The 25,624-nt window shown below is 39.3% G+C and overlaps 2 long non-coding RNA genes across 2 annotated transcripts in view; one reads left to right on the forward strand and one right to left on the reverse strand.

The window, feature by feature from the left end:
* LOC106017808 (uncharacterized) overlaps positions 1 to 25,624 on the forward strand; it is a 498,210-nt gene that overhangs the window by 442,616 nt on the left and 29,970 nt on the right. The window contains exons 7-8 of the long non-coding RNA XR_011810505.1: positions 19,249 to 19,396; positions 22,101 to 22,179. This is a non-coding gene — a long non-coding RNA (uncharacterized lncRNA). The remainder of the gene's footprint in view (positions 1 to 19,248; positions 19,397 to 22,100; positions 22,180 to 25,624) is intronic.
* LOC140002886 (uncharacterized) overlaps positions 1 to 25,624 on the reverse strand; it is a 49,800-nt gene that overhangs the window by 4,217 nt on the left and 19,959 nt on the right. Inside the window, exon 2 of the long non-coding RNA XR_011810509.1 lies at positions 73 to 140. This is a non-coding gene — a long non-coding RNA (uncharacterized lncRNA). The remainder of the gene's footprint in view (positions 1 to 72; positions 141 to 25,624) is intronic.

The raw sequence follows: 25,624 nt of genomic DNA on the forward strand, positions 1-25,624 counted from the left end.
AAACTAATAACTGTTTTTTAAAACTGTCTTTGAGAGGAATAAAAGTGGAAAGGGAGCACTGGAAATACTTACCGGTCATTTCTTACTTCTCTTGGTTGTAGTGTAATGCTTTTTGCCTGTGTTAGAGTGAAATTGTAGTCCTGGGATAAAAGAACAATAACAAAGTACTGTAAGTCTGTGCTGTAAGTGGCTGAAATTTTATATTCATTATACATTTTTTTTTTTAACTGACAACAATGAGTTGCAAAGGTGGGGTCTTCAGCTGTAGGTAAAGATAGTCCTACCCAGAGAGAAACTGCCAGGTGAGTGCAAGACTGCAATGAGTCACCTGCTAGCATTTTTTGATCCATATGTAAATAGGCTGATCAATTTTCATTCACATACATCAACTCTGGATGTCAGTTCCCCAAGTTCTTTATTAAAATCTGTAACGAAATGCCAAGATACTTGCTTTAAGTGAGAGGAACCACTGCCATCCTCACTCATGTGCACCATGCCGGAGCTGTGCTTGGAAGGGCACTGTGCTGCAGCTACCAGTAAGCATGAGGCTGGGAGCAGATGTGGGGTCCTAACAGAGACTCTCAGTGCTCTGTGTGAATGGCTTAGCCCCTTCTTCCGTCCTCTCACAGGCTTGGGGTGGGAGAACAGGGTAGTGACAGTTTATAGGTGTTCAGCCAAAAAGAGAAGTCAGCTTTAAAAATTCCTGCTACTTGCCCTGACTTATCTGTCTCACAGTAAATCAGAGTAGGCAGTAAACGCAGCCCCCACTGTGAGACTAGCACTTTTTAAATGATTATCTAAGGCTATTTCCTTCTGGAGTAAAAGAAGCTCTTCTGCTCCTGACACCTTAATAAAATATATATATATATATATATATATATATATATATATATATATATAGCTAATATATAGCTCATTTGTTTTCATTCCTTGAAAGCCATTAAAGTACTTTAAAATGGATGCTTACATTTTTGTGCAACAAGGACAATCTCATGCACTGGAATTGATCCTGAAGCAGAACAAGAATAAACAGCCTTTTGCTTTAGGGACTTACTGAGGCAGATGAAGGCATTATGTAGTGATGACCACTAGTATTTTTATGTTCTTGTGTCCAAATAAGAGGAGCAGGCAAAATTCCCTTCCCTGAAGTAATACACTCACCCCTCCTGCTGTATAATTCACACTTAGTGTGGGAGTGTGGGGAGGGGGATTAATTACTGTGGATTGGAGCATTGCTAGGACACTCTTCAGATGCTCTTAAAAATGAAAACAGCAGCTCTTGATCCCGGAGAGCCTCTTGGGGTCCTTGGTTTTGGCACAGAGGGAATTCTGCAGCCAACACCATAACAGCCAGCAAGTCCTCAGCCTGAGCACCATCTGCCACCAAGGGCATTTGTCTGTCTCTCTAGGCTTGTCATCATGTATCGCATTTTGAGAAACCTTGGCCTTCAGGAAGCACTCCTATCCATGCACCTGCTAAAGCATGCAAAAGACAACTGTAACTCCTTTCACTAGTGCCAGGTTGTTACACTATTTTATTTCCATATGTGGTAGGGAGGGAGTCACTGAGAGATGGAATGAATGAACTGGGGGTAAAGGGAAGGTTATGAGGCTATTTAGTGTTATTTCAGGAAAAAGAAGAATCCTTAGTACGATTCTTCAGAAGTGTGAAGAAGAATAAACAAGCAGGTACAGAGTGTCTGCCAGGGCCTTCAGGCTACTGTACTATAAAGTGGAAAATATTTGAGGTGTGAACATCGTGTATTTATTGCAGCTCTGTGTTGTATCTGTATCCATAAGTATAATATCACGTATACCATATATACAAATATTATTCCTAAGTGTGCTACATCTGGACAGGATATATAAGAACAAAAAAAAAAAAAAAAAAAAAAAAAAAAAGTGCTGCTCAAAGCAAGCACTGGATGAGAGTCCCTAACTAGAAAATCAAATTCATAACATATTTTTTGTATCTTCTCTATTTAGTCTCTTTCTGACACCAGTAGCTGCTATTGATTTTTCCTATTGATATTTCTAATGATATTAGTTCTGAAGCACTTGTACAATCCAACCCTGCTTCTTGGCATGACAATATAATAGAAGTAGTTACAGCTCTGTTCAAATCTCTTGTGCAAAACCAGTGATGTCTGCCTATCCAGTGTGGTAAATAGCTATCAGAATAATATAGTTGTGCTGTTTATCTTCTACCACGGTATTTGTTGAGTCAACTGTTGAGCCAAAACCTGAGGAATAGGCTTCATGCAAAATTAGGGATACCCTATTTTTACTTGACAAAGTGAAAAGCTGTTACCTAAGATGCTCATTACTGTAATTATTGGCTTACCTCAAAGTGGAGAGCAACTTCAGCTTTCATTTTAAACTGATGGGAATAGAAGTTGGCACTTTAATGGGTTAAATTCTGCTCAACCCGTGAAGTCAGTAGCTTGTGTACTCTAGCAGCTAAGTAGTGTTTGCATCATCTCTATGCCATCCACCTGGGTAGTTCTTTCTTCTAACAATACCCAGAGACTTGGTATATTAGGTTTTATTTTTAAATTGCATAGTAATATTTTGGTTTTATACAACTGTGAGTTTCATACAAAAACCTCAAAGGCTCTGAACAACCTTTTAATTAGATAAATACAATTGTATCTATAAAGTAGAGACTCAGAGGGATTTGATCAACACACAGGGAGAACTTGCCCATGATCACATGAACTGTATTTTATCATTACAATGGACAGCTGGAATAAAGCACCTTTATAGGCAGATGTAAACCAGTGAGGTTTTACTATTTCCCGAGACTGCAACTGAACTTATTCTTTTCTTTTTTTTTCTTTTTTTTTTTTTTTATAGTTTCACATACTGTGTACCAATTGCAATACCCATACTCAGAATTCATTTCATTTCCTTTAATTCTCAAGTACAACAGGTCACAGACTAAAACTGTATCACATCTGGTAGCACTGTGTTAAGAACCTGTGCAATTTTCTTGGTGAGACTACTCAGGGAATTATCTTGGCTTTTGCTATAGAAACTTAGAATTATCCTTTAGATTTTTTAAACTACTTGAAAATGATCTACCTACAGCCAACACCTGGTTCCCAATGTGACTGCCAGTTTCAATGAAGAATCTCTTTAACAGCCTTCAGTGGTTGATATTTCTGGTATTGCTGCATCCAGCTTTACTGAACTAAATGCAGTATTTTCAAGACATATGTTGGTTCATCACTGAAGGCTCATTTTATGAGATAAACGAAAGTACATTCTACCCCATGCGTAACAGCAATACCTGTCCTATGAGGAATCTGGAAACAAGGTCTTTACTTCAGTTAATGGCATATTTTAGCTCTTCCTCTGTTATCTTTAAAAGAAAAGAAACTGAAACTTCATGACCTGATTGTCATCAGAAGTAATAAGAAGCTTCCTAAGTCACACAGAACACCCTCTCCAGACCCTTTGAAAACTGAACACCGGGCTCCTCTCAATGATTCCTCCTAAAACAAGCCTGCTGACTTCAGACACCATCTGATGGACAGTCCAAGATCCCTGAGTAGAGCCCAGGACACCTCTGTAGCCTTTCTTATCTGTACTTCTTTCCTCAGACTGACAGAATATCCCATCTCTTGGTGAGAGTTCACCACCCTGTAGAGCATTGCTGCTCAAAGCTATGTAGGAGTTTGCCCTGAAGTAAAGAATAGCTACAAGGCCAGTATGAGAAATTGAGTCAACCTCTGAGGCTTCATTTTTTTCCTTAAGAAAGTCTTGCCTTCTAGAAACCTATTTCAGGAGGACCTTTCCCTTTCAATTTGCATGATGGTATTTATTTTACTATCTCAGTCTAGCAGTGAGCCAACTTGGCTGATTGTCTTCTGTTCTTGTTGACAGGGACTCATGATGTTGTTATTGATGTATGTGATTACAGGGATTATCTCTGAGGGAGCCAATTACTTCAGCATTCATCTAAGAGGTTGCTGTAGAACTGGATATGACTTCTGAGTTCAAAATTATGCTGATCAATGCCTTAAAATAATGTTACAGAAATTATTCGATCTCACTAGTTAATTAACAGTTGGAAATGATAGGGTAATCAGAATTAATGAACATGGGAAGCAAGCCCTTTTATGTGTATCACACAAGACAGAGAAGTAAACGCTGAACATTAAAGTTATCACTTAACTATATAGTTTTAATTGTATACAGAAACTAAATATGGGAACTTCCATAAATACCCCTGTAAAAGAGAAGGAAAACAGAAAAACAGAATGTAAACTGGTCCAAAAACAGCATTGAATGAAAAACTAACATACTAATATTTTTCAAGACTCCTTTTTCATTTTCTGAAATAGTGTGTAGGCACCTCATCACCTGTCCTTGGGTTTATTTTCACATAAGTTAAAACATTCTTAATAGAAAATGTGATTTGGTGAATGAAAATTTTTCTAAGCATCTTGAAAACAGCAATAAGCATTCCAAACAGTTTCAGAAGATGAATAGAAGACAGTGTTTGTACAACGTCCAGCTTCTTATACACAAAAACTTTAGGGATTTTTAACCTCTTCTGTTTAAGTTATGCATTAATGTGAAAAAATCGCTGCCTACTTGAGGAACCTTTGGACCTTATTCTTTGATCAAAGTCAGTCTATGATTTTCATTACTCAATTGAATGATGGCAAAAAGTGTGTTTACCTAATTTTAAAGAATACAGGAAGCCGAGAAGATACAAGGCCATCAAGAACAATGTCCATAAAATACAACCACCAAATGTGGGAGTTGCTGATTATTCTTCTTCCATATTTACCTCTGGAATTGAATACTGTGCTCCTCGTATTTAGAGCATTTTAAATACATCCATTGATTCCTACAAGATTCTTGTAAAACACTGTTGTGAAGCCAGGACTGGTTGTGTATCCCAGTAAAGAGTAACAGCAGGTGCACACAGTCCAGCAGCACAAACTTGTTGAAGTGGTAAGCAGCAATAGGTGCAATGTGTCATAAGCATGTTTGCTTTCCTGTCCTTCTATTGATGAACAAAAGCTAGGTCCCCAACAACTTCTTCTAACAAGATTCATGTTCTTGTGGCAGTATTGTAATATCACATTTGTCAAATGAATACACAATTTATCTTTGCATTTATTTTTACGATAAGAATCACTCTGATGCCTGAGTTACAGGTCCAGGACTCTTGCAGACAACACCAGCTATGCTATTTGCATCATCTTACTCCAAGAAATGTTTAACTGTGTTGCAAGAAATACACAGGCACAGTCCTCTTTTTGTCCCCCACTGACAAGTGTTGTTGGTGGCTGGTACAGAGTTTAAGAGTGTGCTGTTAATTGGATTACTTGATTCAGCTTCCTAGAGATTCAGAGAAATGAAATGCTCGTAGAGCTAATTTCACATCAATACCAGAATGCTTTTCTATCAGCTGTGTCACTGTGTTCACAGGATAAAATGAATAAACATGTGCAACTTATTTGTGCACTGACTATGTCAAATGTAAAATGTCAAGCTAAGAAATAGAAAAAGCAGAGCAGAAGGCAACCAAATTATTTCCAGGGACTCAAGTTCTATTTAACAGTTTAAAATAAGCATTTGTTTTTTGAAATGAAGAGATAGTTTAGTTAGATTTCCTTTCTTTTTTTTTTTTTTTCATGAAACTGTACACTATATAGCACAATTTTAAAATCAGGCAGTTAAATATTAATGGATAAATCCAGTCTTTATATCATGTAGTCTGTATCTTCCCTATCTGATTTGGTTCTTCTCTCCTGCAATGAGAAAAAAAAAATAAAAATAAAAATAAAAAATCCAGCTTTCTAGCCAGTGCTGTTGGGTATGAAGTACAGATGCTGCTGACAGTTAAACACCAGATTTTGGATATGGTGGCTTCTTATTGATCCAAAAGTCCCTGATGATGCCTGACACACTGCCGAAGGACAAAAAGCCACCTCGCCAGCTGTGGCCAGTCACCAGTTATTAATCAGAGTGGTATATGGCAAAGAGCACAGTGCCACCGAATCCAGCCCCCAGAGCTGCTTAGTTCCACCCCTGCCTGAGTATCTCCTAAATATTCCAATATAAAAATGAGGAAGAGGAAGCAGGTCTTAATGTAACTATTTATACCTACCACAATAGGTATGAAGCAGTCAGGTGCTCTTCCAATTCTAGTCTTAATTGGACCCTTAATTGAAAAACACTTAGTGTAAGGCTTAATTTTATTCACTCTTCTTTCCCACAAGCCATCTGAGTGAAGGAAAGGGTTCATATCTTGAATAAAACTGCATTCAGGACTTGGTATATTCCAGAGGACAGTGTAGCTATGTTTTACTGGGACTGTTTTATTTGTGGAAGTCATTTGCCAGTTAAAATCCCCTGCCAGACTTGTTGCTTCCTTTAGAACTGACTTAGTCTACAGAATTGTGTTCGTACACTGACATCGAAAGCATAAAAACAGCTTAATCTGTTACTGCCTCTTAACAAAAATCTCCAGAACATTCCCTAATATATTTTCTTTTAATAAAATAGCTTGTTAAGAGGGAAAGAGCTGGATGAAGGAGCAGGAGATGAATGGGAGGACATGACAACTTTTAGAAAATGGTTACACCAAGAATCCATTTTTAATAAATAAGCCATGAATCATCTATTGTGCATATATCTGCACAAATATTGATACATATTCATCTATATATCACAGGAATTGACTTGAGGCAAAAAGATATAAATCATCATTTATGTAAAGCCCAGGCAGGAATTACTTCCTGTTATTTAAAATTCATCTCAAGAGCAAAGAAATGCCGTAAGAAAATTGCACAAGATTTTCTCTTCTGTACTTATTCAAATAGTTATTCACTCATTTTTCTCCCTTTACTTGACATTTACTTTGTTCACAGAAGTGGTAGGGCCCTTCTTTCTCTGTTGGGAAAGGAGGACGTGAAGCCAAACCAGAAGCTTAAGCCAGCTGATCTGAGTGGGGAGAAGACCAAAATGACTAAATACAGCCAAATATAGTCTGGAACATGAATTTTCTGGTTTTTCAGCATGTAAACCTTTTGGACTGCAAATGAAACTGCAAAAGGTTACAGACATGCTCTCGTAACTTGCTCATGTAATGAGCCACTTCAGTCATGACTTGAAGACAAAACCATAGGAATAAATGTTTCCATTTTCTGTCGGGGTTAATATTTACATGAAATGAAGATGGCCTCACAATCTCAGCACTGTAGTAATAACCCTAAATTCTTCAAAAGTGGGGGGTTTCATTATTTTGGGTGTTCTCTTCCTTTTGTACAAACATAGGGAACAAGACTGTGGGAAATAAAAATCATCCATCCTCGGAAAGCAGTCTGACATCTGTGAGTGCAAACTGTGCCCCAGCTTGCTATTACCTCTCCCCATAGCACAGACTTCACTCCGTTACTAAGTGCAACACTCAAAAATGACCAACAGGATAGCAAGGTGTTTCTGGGTCCGTGCAGAAGAAAGGGAAAACTGCCCCAAATCTGCATAGTATAATTTTACACACACTCAGACACACACACACACATAAAGGTGTCCCACAGTTCTCTTTACATGCTGTTTAGGAATGGCAGTGTTTCCAGTACTTGCTGAACCTGTGTTTAAAGCACTGATTAAAGCACCTCCAAAGGTGTTTAACACAAAATTTAAATCTCTCTTTTAATATAAATGCAGTTTTATGATATATTAAAAGACAGCAGTTGTGTCTTTAGAAGCAGTACACGTGGGTAATCGGCAGGGATTCAAATGAGGTTTCATGCTGGTGCATCTTACAACTCCTTCTGAAACTGTAATGGAGGTACCGACTACACAGATAATATTTAGAAATGAATGATAAAATATATAAGCATAGCAGGAAGATCAGAAAAAAGTTGCTAGTAGCTGGGTCCTAGTCATCTGCTTCAGGAAGGTCAGCGTCCTTCACAGCCTTGCCTTCGGACATGCACACCCAGGAAGACACAGACCTCCAACCCACTGTATGGCATAGCGCTGGGCAGTGCCAGCCCTGCAGCTCTTGGAAAGGAGGAGAAAAGCTCCAACATCCTGTCCCCTTTTTCACTCTTGTGCACTGGAAGACTCTGGTCAAAAGCATACTTTCAGTATACATATAAAAGAAAATCCTTCCAGGAGTGGTGATTATTGACTCGCTGTTTAAAAGAAAATGGAGAGGAACTGAAGTGAGACAGGAAATGTGTTGTGGATCGAAGCTGTATCACACGTAGCTCACTGCAGGATGCTGGAGGCTATTCCATATCAGCAGCAACAAAGGAGAGAGTTTTTTAGTGTGAGTTCTAGCAAAATAAAATATTTTTTAAAAAAATCTGAAAGTGAATAGGCGGAAAGCTGATGCCCCTCTCCCCATTGTTGTCTGCCATTGCTGATACCTGAAGGATGGTGGCTTAGGACTTAACCTTCAGAAGAGGGAGACAAGTTGTTTTTTCCCTATTGTATGGCAGCCCTTTTATACAGCCCTTTTATATAGGTGGGGACTACAGCATTATGTATATCGCCTTTTTGAGTTCTAAGCTGTGGCTTTCAAGGCTCAGTGCTGCCACTGCCACTCCACTGTGCCCCCACAACCCAGATGCTACCTGTGGGACAAAAATGCCCCAGGGGATGAGCACAACACATCAGGCTGCCACAGAGGGGTGGCTGCTGCTCAAGGGCATCAGTGCCCAGCTGCATGCCCACAGTCAGTGGGACAGGATTTCACTGCAGGTGCATGTACATACAGCTTTAGGTGCTTCGTGTGGTGTACAACATGCTGTGCGTCTATATGGGATTCCCAGCTTCAAAGAGAAGCAAAACACATTAGTGCAAGGCACCTGAGGCAGGTGGGTCAGAGCTGTTAATTCGCTCTCCCACCTCCCCTTTGATAGCACGTTGTCTGAGATCATGTCAGAGGCATCTGGAAATGATGTTGTGTATTACAGGAAAACGTGGCATTACTCTTTTTTACCTTTTGAGACCAAAAAGGTACCATGTTAAAATTTCACAAAGGATTCACTTCAGCAGTGTTCTCCGTCCCTTTGCAAAAGATAATATTTGTTAATCAGTAACTCAAAGATTGATAAATGGTTAATCAAAAATATAGCTGTTTCTTAGAAAAGGCCATGGTGCTAAACTAAATGCTTCTGAACTACCTGAACGTTAGAAATGAGAGTTACCTAAATTCCTATTTTACTTGCAACCTTTATCATGATACCAGGCAGATCCAAGGTAGCCTGATCTCTGTAGGACTTCAAATCCAAATCCAAATATCACAGCTTCTGCCTATCTCAGTTTCCTGTGAGTTTGAAGTCATCAGCATCAGAGATAATTTTTTAACAGCAGAGCCAAAAGCAGCATCAGAGCTGGCCTTTGCAGGAAGCAGAATGGAGCTGACTGCGGCCAGTAGATACTGGCAGAACTGCTAATGAGAGATCGTCGCAGCTCCCATCATCTGCTGTGGCAGATAAAGCAAAGCCACTTTCTGAAAAAGGTGGGGAGGGAGGAAGAATTGTCAGTAAGAAAAGGATTAAGAACTGAGCAGAAGTATAGGTATACATATGTGTACAAGAAAGATGCTTATGTATGCATATATGTATGATATCTTGCAGTAGCTTATTTCATCATTTTGTTAAAAGCTTTGGGGAGGTCAGTGTTGGTCACAGAGCAGATTCAGAGAGTGCAGAGCGGAGGAGGAAAGCTCATAGGAAAGGGAAACAAAAGAAGTGGAGTCAAAAGAAGGCATTTAACTTTTTGGGTAGGAGTTCTGAAAAGAGCTGCCTGAGATAAGAGAACTAATGCAACCCGACTTCTTCATTTCTTATTAATGTGGAGCAAAATGTGTAATGAGGCTATGTGAGAGATTACAACAAACACATTGCAGGGGCACCTAGGAGAGAGAGAAAATCCCTGAATCACTTGCCAAGTAGATAAGGAAGCTTTGATATAAAAATAGCAATGAATACCAGCTAGAGATGTTCAGTACCTTTGTTCCTATACCAAAGAAAAGCCCATCAAGTGAGCGCTGTTATTTCCAGCCTCACGTCTGATAACATATCTACCTCGAAATGAGAGCTCTGATGCAGAGGCATAGCTCTCTGTACAGGATTTGGCTAGGGCAGGGATGTTGGCAGCAGCCCTGTGAGCTCTCTGCACTGGGCAACCTCTCCACCTGCCCACCCTGCACAAGTTTAATTCTCCAAGTGCTGCCACACAAAAAGGAGAGGGCTTTGTTTGCAGAGCAAAGCTGCTGAGACAGACGTCAACCAAAAGCTTCTTCTGTGTCTAAGCAGCAGAGCTGAGTCTTCAGATGGTGAGCAGTACCGATGCTTGCATTAGGCACTTTTGGAACCTTCGCTTGAAGATCTCGATATATTCCCCAGAGCAAAACACAATAATTTTCAGGCCAAATAGAATTAATGAGCTGGGTAACGTTTGTCTCGTTTAATGTTCCTGTTCCTATTAGAAGATATGCTTATGTTCAGCAATCTGAATACTACAAAAAACATTCATTTTTACCATATCATGTCAGCCGAGCATGGGGTAAATACTACAGAAATTGCATGCTTTGCTTATTATAACTAATACCCCAGCTAGAAAAGAACTTTAGTTGCATGTTCCTGGTTTCTTCATTTTGCGCACTTTTTAAACACATATACATGTGCCAGCATATTTCACGGGCCTTTTGATGTTTTATTATCTCTGTATGTGGGTGGTTTGGTTCCAGCTATAGTTTGAAGTGCAAATTTGCCTCTCAGCTTTTCTGTGTGAAGGTTAAAAATACAGTCATGAAACAGCCCCCACACGTTTCTTTCTGGGTTTCCAAAGCAGAAATCTCAAACAAGGCACTTTTTGTCAAACATTTGCATTTTTAAAATAGATAAATAAATCTAATAATAGCCAGCTGTTAAATAAACATCAAGAGCTTCAAGGCGCACCGTCCCTAGCTATTTCTGTGTAGCCCTGAAGCGTTAGCCACAATGCCCGCACCACTGAAAGTCTCTTGGGAGCAACCAGCGGAGCAGCGCGAGGAACCACGCCGTGCTGGAGATTAACTCGGTGCCCGCCGCTCTCAGCCTGCTGCGCATCTCTGGCGCTTTGCATGTTACTGTGACTCAAATGGAAATGAGGAGATGGATCCCAACCAGAACATCGCATCTGAAATCAAACGTAACATCAGATATTTATTAAATGAGCAGTTCCATCCAAAATACTGGAAACAAAGCTGAAAGCGTTAGCACTGTTATTTTTCACTCTTTCTTCAGTGTTCTTCCAAAACAGGAAGGTGTTTTCCCTGTTCTGCTGGTCCATTGGTCAGTGGCAGCAAACACTGCAGTGTGGCTCCTGGGAGTGTTTGGTTACTGAAATCATATCAGGTGTGCTGCAGGTGCAAGTGAAGAGGGAAGGAGGCAGTGTGTTATTTGGGTATTTTGTTCTCTAGGCAGAAAAAGAAAAAGAAAAAAAAAAAATCATGGGTCTTTCTTAAATGATTTTCTATGGAAATTAGTGTTTAGAAGTAATCCTGAGGCTCTCAAACTTTAGGGCTGTCACAAAGAAGAATAGAAAGTCCTAAGGCGAGCTGGCTGACTTGTAAAATTAACACCTCTTTACAAGATGAAAAGTTTCAGAAGGGTCTTTCCAGGAAAGAAGGCAGCACTTTGCAGTAAGGGTGGCAATGCCCCTCGTCCACCTGGCAGCTAGCTCACAGCAGCCCAGCACGTGTTTTCTGCTGGTGCAGAGCCACAGCACGCGGTTACTTCCTCACTGCAAAGGGCAGCAGGGAGAGAAGCATGGTTCACTTTGCCAAATTCTCTCCCTGCAGAGCTCTTGAGGCACTTCATGCCATGTATTGACCTTTATTAGAGCAGTAACCTCGCGAAGAAGTTGAGCCCTTCATTGAAACAGTCAGGCAGTGACAGAAGGAAACCAGAAAGGAGATTTTTCCCTATTTTTTGGCTTCAACAGTCTTGAGGTGCTGCTTTTTAAATTTAATGAGAATAGACAGAAGCGTAATTTTCAGGTTGGAGATGCTGCCTTTAATGATGCCAGCTGATTAGAGCTGAAGAAGTCGCTGCAAACTGGTGATTATAAGTGACCTGGTTGCATGCTGCCAATGCGCCGTACCTTTCCCAGAAGGTGGCTGTTCTGCTGCGGCTAAGCATAAGGAAATGAGGTGAAATACTGGTGGTGCTAAGGTGTGGTTCTTTAATCCATGCCAGCCAATGGTAATAGGATTCCGAGTCCTCCAAGTGCCGCAGTGACAGAATTGAATTGAATCTGTGGATTAGTCTTTCCTTTATTCCTTTGGATTCATTTTGTTTTGTTAATATTCTTAACCCTTTCCCTTGAGACAGCCTTACTTTTACGTCTTTCACAGCTGTGACCCCCTTCTCGTTTGCTTACCCCTGACTTTCAATTTCCTTTCATCGCTGCTTTATATCTGGCCTGCTGACACCTTCTTTCCCTTTCCCCTTTTCCCCCTTCCCTGTCAGCCCAATATGAGCTAAGCGTTTTCCAGCTAGACTGAACCATAAAAGCGTGTCTTTTCATTTGTGGGAGATATGAAATATTAAAAACAATATTTCCTTGCTTCACTCTCAGTAAGCGCTTTAAGGAGCTGTTAAAAGGATTATTTTTCCTCTACTTACTGGAAAACAAAGATAAAATTGTAGCTTTCAAGTAGGTCATTTAATCTTAGAACATTTAATTGTGAGGTTGCCAGCCGTGATTTGATTTTTCATCTTCTTTTGTTCTAAGGTTACAAACCTTCCGATTCATTTATATTTATAAACAATGTTCCCACTATATTACATGCATGGATTATTAGGAACACCTCCCAGTAGAGTACTGTCAACTTTTTGTACATAATTAATTAAAAGCCTCAAAGTTACCTTTTATCAAACTTTCACAGAGGTTTAGCATATCAGAAATCTCAAAATGAAAGAACTCCATTTAGACCAAAGGGCTATCCTGCTTACCCAAGTAAGGAAATATTCTTTATTTCATGGGATTAAAAAAAAAAAAAAAAGGATTAAAGCCAAAGTGGAAATCACCTAGGGCAGAATGTGGTTGCACTGATAACAGAATTATATTTCACAGTAAAGGGAGCCAAACCCTGGCTCTAATTAACAGGCCAGTTCTGATAAAATAAGTCAAAGGAGAAAACTGCTAGCCCAGAACTATGATCTTACCTGGAAAGGAATTAAGGTGGGAGTAATAACTGACCCCTAACGGTTAAAGTGCTTATAAATCATCCGCAAGAGGGAAAAAGGCTGGAAATGCAAAGCTCTGCCTATCTGCATGACTGCTGCTTTCTACAGTGCTTCCTCAAAAGCAAATTGAGCCTTTCAGCATCAAATTAACTTGCAAAACTTTGAATCCGAGGCCAGGTCAATCTCACACAGGCCCTGTGCACGTGGGAGTCCCCACATTATCGTCCTCATTTCGTACCTGCCATGTGCAGCATGCAGCATGTTTGCTGTCCTAACAAATCCTGGTCCTCTAACCATGAGCTCACTGCTGGGGTAAGTGCTGCAGTGAGTGTGAGCCGTGGGCAGCAACCCTCCTTTTGACTCAGGCCTTTACCAGCATCTTTCAAACACATGCAGAGCTCCCAACAGCATGTTGCAGTGGTTAGCATTTTGCCGGGGCTTCCTGAGTTTTCTCACGGTATAAATTTTGCTATGGAAGTTGAAATGTTTGGGGAACCCAAAGGGCTTATTCCCCTTCTTTCCCTTGGCACAAATTGTCTTTGAAGCTGCAGACAGGTCAGCAGCAGTGCAGTGCACACAGGCGATACCTCTGATGATGCACATGTTAGTGGGTTGTTGCACAGAGGTGGATTGTCTGGACTATGGCTGCTGGTTACACTTCCACCGATGTCCAGGAGATACCGAGGGATCTCTGTAGGTGCTGAGGAGGGCTTTGAGCCACGCTGCCAGCTCTTATCATTTTTAACAGCAGATTGAAACCATTTCCCAGGATCGATAACTTTCCAGTTTTCAAACGCTATAAAAGGCAGCTTTGCAGGTGGCTATCTGCCAAGGAGTTTTCCTTCTCCTGGTAGGTCACTGCTGGTGCAGCAGCAGTGTAACTGAACAGACAGTTTCTCTCTAGAGAAAGTTATATATTGAGTGTCTCAAATGCTAGGTTAGATGTCAGATTTAATTTGAAAGCTGAGTTGCTGTAATTCAGAAGGAACTCTTGGCAAAGTATTTGTGATTAAACAAGAGGGCACTGGTTTTACTAAACGTTCTCATATTCTGCTTGATAGTAATTATCAAGTGATGGTTTGCCTAAAAAAGTTAAGAAACCAAAGGTGACCAGACTTGCTCTGAAGTTCCCTGTGGTACTGAAAGACAACAAAACTTAAAGATCCTAATGATGGAGGCTTTGCTCTTATCATACTCTAACCACTCTTCAGGGCACCGTTTTACTGTCCATTACAGAGAAAAATTCCCTTTCCCAGAGACTGAGACATTTTTTTTTTTCCTTTTGATTTAATAAGGTAGAAATGCAAATATTACACCTTGCAGAACCTCCAGTGTATGTATCTACATCTAAGGTCCTCATGCTGGCCTTCTTTTCTATTCAGTGGAGACCTAGTGAGTGCTATCTTAACATAAAATGGATGCTTACATTTCTTCAGACGTATCATATCCTGACTTCTACCTGTGATACCAACTAGATAACTAGTGGCCATAGAGAGATCCCTGGGTAACTGCCTCAGATGTAAACAGAAATACTTCATGCTGTCACTCCTACTTACTGGTACAGCCGTATACAGTACAGCACAGAGCTTTGGGCTCAGAAATTTAGCAATGTAACTCACAAACAGACATGTTCCTTTTCAGTGAATAAATACAAAAGGAGGCTAGTGTAAGGTACACCATTAGGTAAAATTGGTTCTTCAGTAGTGATCTCTAGGCCTTAATGAAATGGGTGGCACTGATTGCCACTTCTACTTGAAAGCACAGGGAACCCCCCTGCTGTCTTCCTTCATCCTTTATAGTATCTTGTAGAGATCTTGTGAACTCCATTTTCTTAAAGAAAAAAAATCATCGCCATTAGTGTCTTTCAGGACACCTGCTATAAATAGTTAAAATTGCCCTGCTTTTCTCTCTCAGTTTAATTATTTATTTGGAGAATAATTACATTAGATGTCAGATTCCATTATCACTGAAGTTGTAAATGATCCTGAAACCAAAACAAATGCTGTCTTCTTGAGACCAGTAACCTCAGCCTTTCAGACACTGTGTTAATTGTTGTTTCATTGCAGAATCCATATGGAATAAGAATAAAATGTGAATCTCGGTCTGCCCTGAGATTTAGTTTAGAAAAGTTAACAAAACCTACAGATAATGAGAAGTGATGGATTTCCCATTGCAGATGCTTGTCTGTGCCTGTCAAAGTCTTGCAGAAAATAATATATCCCTCAGCAGCAGCAGAATAGGTAAAAGAAAGAGTGTTAATGGAGACTCAGTAGAAAATATGAATATATTATGATAGAATATCATTGTTAAAGCTGGAGTCAATGAACTTGAATTAATTTATCTCCATCAAAATCTAAGCCTTTCAATCACATGCATGCAAAGTGGATACCTATCAAGCTCCAAACTGAACTTACTTGTACTTAAAGAAAGGTAAATTTTTTAGTTTATTGAATATTCAATCTATTTCCTGATCATTTGCAGAAATCCGCCCATTTCTGTGAAACATCAACCTTGCCCATCTCTCAGAAGGACAACAAACTTTTTGGCTAACCATAATGTTGCTGTTAAGTGCTTTTGCAATGCTCCTCTCCTGTCACTGAACAGGAGAATATGTGGACTGGGTCAGATCAAAGATCTGTCTAATCCAGTAACCTCTTTCCAGCAGTGTCCAAAGGCAGATGGCTGGGGGAGAGCTGAAGACCATGGCAAGAAGCTTGACACTACTCTAATAGTCCCTCAGCTGCCAATCATCCGTAGCTTAGGGACTTCAGGAGCTGTGCATGGTTTCTTTGCACTTAGTCACATCCTCTGGATTTCCCCTCCAACAATGTGTCCGGTCTTCCCCTTGAGCCTTGTAGACCTTCAGCCTTTGGTATTACTGTTAGCCCAGGACATTTTGTGAAGACCAACCCTACCCAGCCTCTCTGCTCGAGAGACAGCGGTAACAGTGTTCTGTCTGTGCAGATTCTCCAGTGGTACCTATTTAACTATTACAGTCTTTATTTCTAATTCTGTACTGCTCTTCATTGTTATGTCCTCTTCCATATACAGCATATTTGCACTTTATTATTTTGGTGCTTGGTTTCATATTTATGAGCTTATGAATAACAGAAACTATATAAATAGGATATTAATTCAGAATGATTACTTGAAGGGAGCAGGGTGTACCACATGAAAATGTTTTTTTCCATGACACAAAAGTAGCCTGGGCCCTTCCCTTTACCCAGAAAATCAACATAGTCACCATTTCAGTATCGTTCCTCAAGAACATTCCAAATCACAGAAAATAAGAGGAATATGAGTACACACAGACTTAGGGGGTTACTTCTGATACTCAGAAAATAACCCACTATCCGCTTTCACTTCTCTAAGGTTCAGTCCCAAACCTACCCTGTTTCCTTAGTTCATTTTGGCAGATTTAAACATTGAAGGACAGGTTTTGTGTTGTTTCTACCAGAAGCCAGCTTTCTAATTTCTGAACATGTAAAAAGTTGTTGTTTTTACAACCGTCTTTCAAGGCTTACTAGATTAGATTTGAAATCTTCTCCACTTCTCATTTACTATATGCCACTTTTTTAATTGCAACCAAAATACCATCTGTGCTGAAATTTGTTTCATGAGGGTTTTGCTTTGGATATCAACTATTTCTATAAAACATTGCTTAAAATCAATTAGTCGCTTTGGACGTAAAGAAAAATTAAACAAACAGTTTTATATATCTTCCTGCACCCTTTTTTTTCTGGCTTTTATGGTATTTTGAGAAGTTTCACGTTTGCCTGATGGATGGTTCCCTATTTAATGACAACAGATAAAAATTCTGTAACAGAAGTTGGGAAAAATATACGGGAAAAATATACCGTACTGCTTATTGTCATCCTACATGAAGGAAAACATCCTGCTGCTTAGACTAGTGAGTAAGATGACTCAGATCTCCTCTCTCTGCCCATAATGGATGGTGAGGATCCTGTGCTCTTCACAAAATCTCTTGACACCATGCTTATGGGGAACACAGACAAAGTCCATAGCCATGTAGGCTTCTCTGAACATCACTGGGCTGCAAAATTAGCTGAGGATTACTCCTTCCAGAGCCCCTGCTGAAAACACCTCCATCATCTCCATAGTAATACTTCCTCCGTGTTAGTACCTGCAGTGTGCTGGGTACTGCCTGTATGTAAGATGTGGAGCTTTTGGCTGTGTCCTCATGATAAGTTTAATCTTGTTTAAGTATGGGTTGCTACCGAGAGGGAAACCCTATCCTGCCACTTGCTGCCCTACCTATAGAGCAACAATGTGATAACAGAGGAAGCTGCAGCTGTCTGACAAGTGAAGGTGGTCTGGCTGAAAAAATAACTGGACAAATAGTTAACAGATAGTTTTCAACATTGGCTCCTTGAGGAGGTTCCCCGCACAGTCCTTTAACCATTACTGCTGGCTCACAGGAGAGGTCAGAGACACTAAGGTGCCCCTTCAGTGTGCACTTAGACACAGTCAAATTGCAGTTGTGGAAAGACAGATAAATCCCCTGAGGTTGTCTGGCAGCACGGCACAGGCCTGTTACTTGGGACTGTGTTTCTGCCATACTTAAAAGCCCTAGCTCTTTTTAAACAGGATCCAATTCATAGATTTTTGTTTCCATAAAATTTATCTCACTGGAATCTTCAACATGAGATAAAGGTAACAGGCATAGCATCTTGCTATTAGCAAGAGCACATAAACATTATGTTCTCCTAAATACAAGTCAAATTATTTAATTTCCTATTAAGATTTATTTTTTTAAGTTGATATCCATTTTTTTAAAAGTTGATATCCATTAAAAAAAAAAAAAAGAAAAAAAAAAAAAGAAACTCTTCACTGCAGCTTGTACATTTTCTTCTCTCTTCTGGGAGGACAACACCTTTCCTGTATAGGATGATTGGTAGGCTAATGCTCTAAAAATATGAGAGAAGCATCTTCTGTTAGATTAAGATAAGGCATCAGGATGAGAGTCTTTTTCCAGGCCTTTTCAGAAAACAGTATTAATAAACAGTGTTTATATTGCCTGATTGCACAGCTTTTTGCATCAGAACTCCCAGCATCAGGTCCCTCCTCCCAACTCTGCCAAATTCTGTCCAGTGTCCTTACCCATATCTTCCTGCCTTTTCTGTGCCTCACTTTCTGAGCTGGGAAATATGGATATCTTATTTTTTTCTTCCATTCTTTGTCAGTCATACATTTGGATTGCAAACCTTTCAGTGAGCAGGGTGCACCCACATTCCTGCCTCTACATACTTGGCTTTACTTGGCTTCTCAAATAAAAGTGATGGATAATAATAGAAAATCTGTAGAAGTGGAGCTTGGTGCTGCTGCCATTCCTGACAGATGCCCAAGTTACGCTTGATCCTCTTATGTAAGTTATACAATGATAAAAAAAAATTGCATTTTGCATAAATGAGAGCTAGAAATGGCCTTCATTGATCCCATGGTGGTTTTATGCAGTGAATCCAGGAATGCTTCAGTTAGCAGCCATGAAGAACCCTTCTTGATTAAATCAGCTTCATCTTTTACTGCCTGTGACAGAAAATGTACATAGCCTATAAGTCACAAACACATTTTTTTCTCCATTCTGCCCATGTGAGTGCAGTTTGGACCTCTGATATGAACTTTATAGGATTGCAGATCTTGTGACATGTCACTAAGAATTCAAGACTTTGAAAAGCAAAAGAGCAAGCCTTGATATTACAGTACAAGTGTTTACATTTACTTTTTAACGTTAAAAATTAGCAAATAATTGCCTTAAGATGCTGAGCCCCAAATGAAACAAGCTCTGTAGGATTGATTTTACTAAATGCGAGGTAAGCAATGATGTAATTTTAAGGACATTGATGAGTGTAATAAAGCAATCCAATCCTGAAGGGGTTGAGAACTGGTTCTGTTTGGGTTTTTGTTTGATTGATTGATTTTGGTGTTTTTGTGTTGTTTTTTTTTTGTTTTGTTTTTTGTTTGTTTGTTTGTTTGTTTGGTTTGGTTTGTTTTGTTTTTATTTTGTTTCCAGAAATCCCTAAGACAGAAGCTTTGCTGCTGTTCAGAAGCATTTTCCCTGAGAACACATCAGATTGCCTAGCATGGACATGAATAATTGAAGAACACCATCACGGCAGCAGTCCTCCCAAGGGGCTTTTCCAACACCTTGTTATCAGCTGGTAAGAAGCATGAATGAAAGCAAACTATAGCCTCAACCTGGTCTTCCCTGTCCCACCAGGTGTTCCCCCAAGCAGGGGCCAGGCTCTGGGTTCAAGATGTCCTGTTTACCTGCATGTACGTGCTGTGTGTACGTAGCACACAAAGACCAACCTGTGTGCTGTATGTACCATAGTGTATGCAGCACAGCATGCATGGTGTGCACACCACTGGGTACATGCCATGGCATACACGGCACAATCCCAGAGTGAACACATCAGCATGTCTTGATACATACGACAAACAGAGGGGAAAGTTAAAAGGCCTTGCAGCTGAGGCTGTTCCCCTAACCCCTCTTACATTGTGAATACGCTAAACTTTGTGTTTTGTTTTTTTCCTTTCTTTTGTGTATATAAATAGACTTGTAATTCTGGACCAAAGCAAAGTAGCAGAGATCTGTTAGCATCAGTGAAACAAAGTCAACTTACACACCGAGGCTATATTTTTAGTTACTTTTTGCTGTATGCTATATATAAATTAAGGTTGAAAATTAAGTAGACACAAGAAGTGTCTACTTCTTTTAGACACTCTAAACCTAGGCCTTCTTTTCAGACCAATACAATATTACTGTTTAAGAAGTAATTCATTAATTCCATCTTAATTCAATAATTCAAAACGATTTAATAACTCTTTTGCATGAGAAACCTCACCAGGTGGCATCTACTCACAAAAGGAGCTATATCTTTAATTTGCCTCTGCTACAAAGTTGGCTTGCCCCTGTGTTTTTTGGTTACAGCAGCTTTGATCATATTTTACTCTATAAAAATAGAGTCTGCATCTGACAGCATAGAGCACATTTATTTAAAATATGGGAAACTGTACAGAAATAACAATAATAGCATCCCCTGCTTGTATGAGGGAGAGTGAATGAGAATGTGACAATTTCTTCTCTACTGTTATCTATCCGAACAAGGTCAAAATTTCAGCTCTAGTGACCTTGTGGTCACAAAGATCACAAATCACAAGAGAGAAAAGGTTAAAAGAAAAGGGCCATTACAACAGCCAGTTGTACATGGCTACAATGCACAAGACAACCTGCAGTTGTTGTATCTCTGAAATTCATTTTCTTAATACAGAAACTAGGTTTCACCTCCCGATGTTCAATAATTTACAATACACAGATCGCAATAATGCCCACTCTTTCTCAGCACCAATAAGAGAAATACCACTTCATTTAAATATTAAGAACCCTCAAAATTGAAGAAGAAAGTGCCAAAAATACAGGCATTACAAATTTGCTCTGGTGAATTTTGGCGTAGTTCTGCATACAAGAAAGTCCTTTTTGAGGAAGCCGCAGACAGGTTCAGCATTACATAGTAATATCAACAGGAATATTATAGGAAACCTGATATCAACAAAATCAGGATTCTAATAGCTCTATGACTCCTGGAAGAGATCCCTGCTTTGTAGGGCTTCCTAAGCCCCAAAATGGACCAAGAATGTATTTAGGTTCTTTCCAGGCTGTAGAGGCACAGAGACCTTACTGCACAGCTTCAAAATTCACAGCTCTCCCTGCCCTCAAGTGACCTGCCTGCAAGTGCCCTTAAGTCTTTAAACTCATGGAACATTAAAGACCATATAGCATTTAACCATAAATGCCACCAAAATTAAAACCATATAGATCTGCTATGAACACCAGAGTCTGTCTCTCTGCCAATGATCATATTTAACTTTTCATACCATCTTATTAAGGACTATGTTAGTATATAATGTAATTTAGAAGAGCTTTTCTGCTCATAAAGCTATGGCATCTCTAGAGGAGTTAATATTTGTTCTGAGGATCAACAGGCACTATAACTGAAATTAAAGATGACTTTTTCATCTAAAAAATCCTTTCTAAGCCTCATTGACTTAGTGCCCTACTCACAGCGTAGGGTTTGGAGCAAAAACAGAGACCTGGAGTCAAAGTCTGATGACAAAAAAAGTCAGTTATTGGCAGGTTTTATCTGATTTGATCTTACTCACAATGTATCTCAACTTCATACAATGTTTTAATCAAAGTAAGCTTTTATGAATATCCATTATATCCATTTCTACTTATTCTAATGGATCCTAGGACTGAGAAACCTATATGGTAGGAAGTAGGGTCTAGCTATTAAAGTAATTTTTATTAACTACAAGGAAGCTTAAGAAACGTATTTCAAAATCAGTTCATTAAAGGAACTAGGACAGCAATGAAATCAGTCAGCATTTATATAACATTCTTTGGACAACAGTTAATTGCCCAAACAGGTTACAAATAACATAATTTAGCAGAACCAAGCAGGTGCAAAGGCTATATGTGATTCAGCCTCTTAGGTATCAGAAGTACCACAACTTGCTTAAGAAGAGGCACAGAAGTAGGAAGGTGTCACTCATCCTCCTGCCCTGCCCCTCCCTTGAACATCACTGTGGGGATGTGTACTGTAAATGGTAAATCCTTTCAAAGCTGCCATATCCCTCCTTAAATAAATACCAAACAATTAAAAGATGTGCTCAATCTCCCAGTGGATGTTAGATCAAGCGGAAATTCAAAATGCAGCGCTACTTTCTAAATTTGCCTCTATGCAACTTCATGTTTCAAAGAATAAGAACACAGTGCCCAAAGCTCCATGACAAAAGGGGGAATAGTATCTCAGGAAGTCCTGTTTTCCTTTGCAAAGTTAATCAGGACAATATTCTATGCAGATATGCTGCCTAGACAACCTCATGGGAGCTCAGACTGCGATCCCCTACTACGTCGAAGGGAAGGAAGCAAGCATGACAGGTAGAATATTGTCTTTTTTACCATTTTACTATTTGACATATTTGTTTGTGATAAAGTCTGCAATCTAAATACAAATGAAGGCCCCAATACTCTGGGCTTTCAGTATATCCTGTTTAGAAATACAGTAAATTAGACAAACAATTCAGAAACGTACTTCTAGATGAGGATAAACAGTGGAAATCTTCATGCCTGATCACAGGTAGGTGGTGACTCTTAGAAAAGGTTTTAGAGTTACAGTAAAAATAAGAGAAGGGATGCCAACATCTCTGCCAAACAGCAGAAGAAAATCTGGGGCATTCCTTTGGGTATGTATATTTGACTTACGGGTCTAGAAAACAATTTTTAAATGCTTTTGTGGAAGTGAGGGTGGCTGGATTTGTTGGGGCACATACAATACTGCAAGTATGACTACAATCCCTGAATGCCTACCTGGGAATTAAAATAGTTATCAAGTTTACAAAAGTCATTCATCTTTTCACGAAAGCAAATATGCATGAGCAGTCCTCCTCCATGATTCAAAGTTAAATGTTTTAATTCAGGCAGGCTCTGGGCTCTTGTCACTCCTTTGCAAATGTGTGCCTAATTTGACACACAGAGCCAAAGATTAGTTCCAGCAAAGTCCTGTGATGCATTTAACCATAGGATCAAAAAGCTCCCACTGACTCCAAGTGTGAGAGATCAGAGACTGAAGGATCAAGCTTTATAGCAAGGAGGGTCAAAGAGAAAGTTTCCAACCCACAATATGAGCACTGTTTTTTATTGTATATCAGTGCTCTTCTCTGAAGGACTATTCTCTCTCCAGCATGGCAGTTTCTTTTTTCTGAATGGCCATTATCAGATCACAGCTTAACACTGAAGTTGTTTATAAATGTTCCTTATGACATTTCCTTTATTTTTTTTATTTTTTTATCAAGCCATTTTTCCAGCATGAAACAGGACTTTTATTGTTCATATATAGTAGGCAATGAACCTGCAAATGCAGCCTTTATAAGCCCTAGGAACCTCCTCAATGAGCAAAATGACTAACTGTGATGGACATTCATAAATCACTCTATATCATTTATCATATTTCCCAAAGTTTCATTAATTCCTACAGGAAGGAATCAATATAATGTACATCTTCAGGAGCCAGCAGGTTGGCTTGGCCTCTAGGCATAAAATAAACATGATGCTCACTTCCTTACTCAAGAGGTGCAAGTTTTGTATGCGCACACAGCAGAAAATTGATGTCACTCACACAGGCACTGGTTTTGTTTTCAGAATGGGCAAAAATTCAGGTTTAATCCTGCCTCCACTGTATTCACTGGACATTTTTTCCTCTGAAGCTCAGTCAGAATTTTATGTGTAAGGCTTTCAACCTACCTCTGATTTTGAGCAATCAGATTATAGAGTGCAGATTTGGTTTCCAGGTGAACTGAGAGGCCACCACCATCTGGGCCAGGGCTGCCCAGGACCCCCTGAAGGTGACCACAGAGACAGTATTATGTCTGTAAGAATCCATAGAAATGGAGCACACAGAGTCTTTTCCTTTTAAGCTGTCAAGTGAATAAAACACAAATAGATTAAAGAAGCCTTTTCAGTGAAGCCTGGTGCAATGCTAAAGCAAGCTTGACATCCTGTGGCCAGAGCCAGCATGGGAATGACTCAGCCTTTGAAAATCTGGACTCACTCCCTCTGGAGACAGTCCTACTCCTAAGGGCATATACTTTCATTTGAGATAGGTGTGACAGTTTTGTGAGAAGTGAGTAAGTATTCTAGAAGAAAAGATACAAATGTGCATGCTAAATATTTCTGGCAGAGCATGACTAGGAGCTGAAAGAGTGATTCCATATGAAAGCCAGGAGTCTACCCATCATCAGAGGGTAGACAGAGAGAGAAAGTCTGTGTGCATCCTCTGCTCCAGGTAACTCCTTCCCTGAAACAGGGGTGCAAATACAAATGTGGGACTGGAGACTGGGAAAGGAAAATAAACAAAAATATGTGCGATGTGTAACTTTAGAAAGACTAGTTTCTCCTGAAAGAAGCAGGTGCAAGCTGGAATCTAAATATCTCCGAAAAGATTATTTAGTCATAATCATAAGGTCTTTTCAAAAGTCTGCTGCTTCTTTTTGCAGCACAGATTTCACAAAAACAAGAAAAGCTGTCCTTAAAATATCTGCAGTAATTGTTATAAAACAATCACATGTAGCAATCTCAGCTTATTGATGCACAAACAATGTACCACATCAATCATTGTAAACCTTTCCAAACCTACATGCACATGTAATTTGGAAGAACTCATCCTACAGCAAAGATAGCAGGGCAATTTGCTAGAACTTAATATAAAACAAATTATTTCTGTTGAAAGAACAAACAGTAACAAAAGGGATATCTCTAGATACACGGTTGCTGAGGCAAGACCCAACATTTCAGCTACACAATACCTTGGGATGAGTAGTGTTTATACAATTTACAGAAGATTGTCTTTGAACTTTCAAGATCATTGATATACTTTTAAAAAGAAGTTAATAGATTTATTGCTAGGTTTATTAAGATAAAATGAGTATTTATTTGCTCTTGTTTTGTTTCCCAGAGCATACAAACTAAACTACCATTATCCAACTAATTTGCTACGTATTCAGCCATGGCAAGCTTTCCAGGTTGATTGCATGGCCTTTGAATCAGGCTACTGATCGGTCATGTTGGGTAGGACAAATGAATTCTGCGTGTTTCTTTTTCAAAATATTCACCGCCTGTGAACTGCTTTCTCGTATCTTTGCTCAGGACCCCTATAAGCCTCTTGACATTCTTGAATGAATATTTTGACATTACAAGAGTACATGATTTTTTCAACAACCATTGTTTTAAACTTTTTAAAACAGTGTATTTTAGTATATGTGACAATATGCCACAGAAAGTTAAAAAGGAGAGACCATGTCCAATCCTGAGGATACAAAGCAATGGAGCATTTCGAGGATAAAACTACTTCCTCTCTTTTTTGTGTGTGTGGTTAATTTCAAAATATTCAGTTTTTTTCAAGTTCAGCCCAAAACAAATTCTTAACTCATTGCACAAATGTAAAATTTTTTACTGTTAAAATGGAAAGTTATTAATGATAAGAAGGAACATACTGAACTCTATTTCAGCTCATAATAAAAAATAGGTTTTAATTCTGAACATAGAATTAATATTGTTGATAATAATGTGCTTCTACTAGCAAGTGCTAGCTCAGCAATAAAGACTTCTGGAATTCTTATTGTATTTGTAAGGTGAGTGGGAGATCACAACTCTCTGAGCTTAGTTTATTCATTGTAAAAGGCGTTATCAACCTAGACACCATACATGTACATCAAATAGAGAATTAATCTACACAAAAATATATCATGTATGTAATTGGAGATAGAGAGCCACTCCAGAGGTAACCACACAATAGTTCATATAATGCCTGCCTATTTCTAGTTTTTTC

The sequence above is a fragment of the Anas platyrhynchos genome, chromosome 7 (assembly GCF_047663525.1).
Source record: "Anas platyrhynchos isolate ZD024472 breed Pekin duck chromosome 7, IASCAAS_PekinDuck_T2T, whole genome shotgun sequence".
NCBI lineage: Eukaryota > Metazoa > Chordata > Aves > Anseriformes > Anatidae > Anas > Anas platyrhynchos.